Here is a 3,518-nt window from a genome sequence, read left to right as displayed (position 1 = left end):
TCATGATGCGCATCCACAGCGTGGATCGCCCGTGTGCATCACCCGCTGACTACACACGATGGTCTTTACAGACCCCGACCTCCACCAGAGCCAAACGCGCACCGCGCACCCACGGACTACTTGAGTTGCCTCAAGAGACAACGATTTCTACCGGGCTACGACTACGTAATAGCTACTGGTACAGTCGAACACAATACGGCCGATAGACTATCCTTACTAGTACTGTAGTAGCATCACAATAAGTAGAAGTCACTTGCATTTAGTTAGGGGAGGATGACTGCAAAATAGGTGATTCTTGATGCAATGCTAAAAAGCCAATAAATATTAATTTTTAAAATGCAAGTTTTGTTTAGGTATTTATTTAAGATAATTATGTATAACATACATACCTGTAGGATATTTGGGATTGTTCCAATACTGATACATTTTCCGAGTTGGCAATGAATTCTCCTTACAATATTCTGTTAATGTGGATTAGTATTTTCAATCTGTTGTAGTTCCTTAAATATAATAAATAGGTTATGCCTAAATTTTGTTCATTGATTTTAAACGGAGTATGCAGTCTTTAGCCTACATAATGTCAATTTAGTCAATACTCTGGCACGGCCTGCCACCCCTGTACCGGTGTGCACACTCTTTACCATAGATACAGTCACCTCTGCATCAATAATAACATTCCAACAACATCAATCCAACAGGTATTGCAAATACCTAAATTGTTAATGATTTGATTTATTTAATTCAATATAATTTTTTTTTGTTGGTGAATTTGAGATACAGATAAATTACCGATATTCCCTGTTAAAATAGAATATCAATAAAAACGTAGTAGATAGATTTATCATACATAAATAGATGTTAACATGTCCTAAATATCTCTCCGGGAATGGATCATATCTGACAAGAGAATTTAGTTCCTATATTTTTTAATATCCTTGTTATCTTATTGAACATGTTGAGATACGATTAAACCTTTTGTTTCGCTAGCTTTTAATCCAAAACGTCTATCAATGCCTCTATTTGCACCAATGTGGGATGAGAAGAACGCTCGTTAAATCTGTTGGTAATATATTGAAATTTTAGATTAAAAAACAAATGGATGAACCATTGATAGCCTCAAAACTTTTGGCAGCGGCTTGGCTCTGCCCCTGGCATTGCTGACGTCCATGAGCGACGGTGACCACTTACCATCAGGTGGGCCGTATGCTCGTCTGCCTACAAAGGCAATAAAAAAAAAAAAAAAAAAAAAACTAACTTTTACTTACCTCATAATTTTTATTTAACGTTAAATTCACTCACAAAGTAACAAAAAATCTAGAAAAAGCAAAATAAAAACTTCCGACCGCTTGAGATTGTTTTGAAAACAATTAAAATTTTGTTTTTTAATTCTGGTTTTTTTTATTTTTTTATTTATGATTGAAGGATTACTGGTGGCCCGGAGGCCTTTCCAGTTTCACCAGGACAGGTGGGAGAGCAAAGGCTCAGCCAGGAGGGGTGGGATTGTATTCGCCAGTGCACGCAAAGGAACTTAGCGTACATCCAGAAATTACAATTAATTTCATAAATATATGACTTTTAATTTTCTTTTCAGATATATTAGATGTGGCTTAGACACCAAAGCTTAAATTCATAGTATTTTCTTACAGAATGCTTATAAATACAACGAAAAACTGAAACCGGTAAGCTTCGATTTACATTTGTGTGTATACGGCTATCCCTAGTAGTATTATAAACAAACTTCGTTGTCACTTCACTTCGCTCGAGGCAGGGTAATTATGATTAGTGTTTACAGAATGCCAAATCAAGGTCATTCTATTGCGAATGCGAAGTGATGGAGAATTTCGTAGTGAGATGCGAGTTCTTGTTTGAATTTTAGAGAATCGCAAGGCTGGTTTCCAATGGTTATTAGCTCCTGGTGGTGGCTGTCGCTCCTAGCTCGGTCCTGGGTTCGGTCCGAATGGAAACGGTTTCGGCATTGCTACCGGAAACATAGGTGGTATTTTTACAGGTGGTGTCAGTGTAGGCTGTATAAGGTTGCGCCGTTCAGAGGTGAACCCGTTTCGCTGTTGTAGATTTTTTTTTTTTTATTGCCCTTGTAGGCAGACGAGCATACGGCCCACCTGATGGTGAGTGGTTACCGTCACCCATGGACTTCAGCAATGCCAGGGGCAGAGCCAAGCCGCTGCCTACAATACATTATGTTTAGTTCTTCCTGTACAAATTCCAGAGCCTTTTCGATGGAGGTCGGTCTCATGCAGCGTATGCCAGATCCCAAGGGTTCCTTGAGGCCACGAACAAATGCTTGCATCGTTAGCTTTATATAAGTCGCGTTTTGCCTCGATGGTTGTAGCAATACTTTCGTGTAAAGTTATGTATGTCATGAGAGTGCTGAAGAGGGTCTGGCATTTGTCGTAAAACTCCTGGGGGCTACTGTTTCCCTGTGTTAGTAAGGAGAGGTCATTGTATAAAGCGGTCTCATCTCTTTGGTCTGAAAAATTACGAATGAGGGCAGTACGGATACCTAACCAGTTCTCTGGTATGCCATTTGAATTTATGGTCCTGGCGGCAGAACCAGTTATTTAATTTAGTATACCGTTTATTAGGCTGAGGTTATTTAATTCGTTGCCAGGATCTGTCCTTACATACTGTGTGACGATTTGGTCACAAATTCTGACAAACCTAGTCAGTATGTTCGGATTGCCATCGAACTCTAGCACTGGGCGAAGGGCCTTGTAGATTTGATCCGGGTCTACGGTCATTTCTAATTTATTACTTACGTTAATATCTAAATTTCTATTTAAATCGGCGTCTCTCTGTCTACTACTAATCTGCCTTGAGGAGACAGATTTTTCACCGTAATTCTTCGGATGAAAAATTTTGGATTTGGATTGAAAAGGAGGCAACACAAAAAGAAGGTTCAAGTACTTACATACAATATATCATTTTGGTCTTCTCGCGTATCGATTTCCAGATACTACGCCGGCCGTGTCTTCACGATTCAGGTATTCGATCAGGGCTTGATAGCACGAGCAGCGACTGTACGGAGTCTGCAGAATCAACGATTTTTTGGAGTTCATTACCGCGCCGCGCACTGCTTCGAATATCCTACAGTGTGCGCCAGTTATGTAGACTACAGCCGTAGCGTTTAAAAAAAACCAAAATTCTATTAACTTATTTATTATAGAATTATAATTATTACAATTAATTAAACTAAGATGCTATTGAGTGGATTTGGACGATGTCAGTATCGAAGTGGCGCCAGCGGGCCCCGTCCCGGGTGGCATAGCGACGCTGCAGTGTCAGCACTTGACGCCTGTCGCGTACTTTTCCATGAACATGGAATGAGGTTGCTGCGTCGACAATTTGTAGTCACGTACGCGCCCCTACGACCGAAGGTCGACTGGGAGCTCTTTAAGAGACGACTAGTCGACCTTCCCGTGATTCAGGACCCCAACACCCCTGATGGGGTCGACGATGCGGCAGTCCGTCTCGTTGACTCCATCAGGGGAGCGATCGAT

The 3,518-nt window shown here is 40.7% G+C and overlaps 1 long non-coding RNA gene across 1 annotated transcript; it reads right to left on the bottom strand.

Moving 5' to 3' along the window:
• Positions 1-248: 248 nt before the first annotated feature.
• Positions 249-1,384, bottom strand: LOC134201681 (uncharacterized). The gene is made up of 3 exons (XR_009977022.1): positions 1,266-1,384; positions 390-1,057; positions 249-306 (listed from the first exon to the last, which is right to left on the bottom strand). It is a non-coding gene; the product is annotated as an uncharacterized LOC134201681 (long non-coding RNA).
• Between the last annotated feature and the right edge of the window lie 2,134 nt (positions 1,385-3,518).

The sequence above is a fragment of the Bombyx mori genome, chromosome W (assembly GCF_030269925.1).
Source record: "Bombyx mori chromosome W, ASM3026992v2".
Lineage (NCBI taxonomy): Eukaryota > Metazoa > Arthropoda > Insecta > Lepidoptera > Bombycidae > Bombyx > Bombyx mori.
Note: the sequence above shows the minus strand (reverse complement) of the source record. Positions and strands in the feature narration are given on the sequence as shown.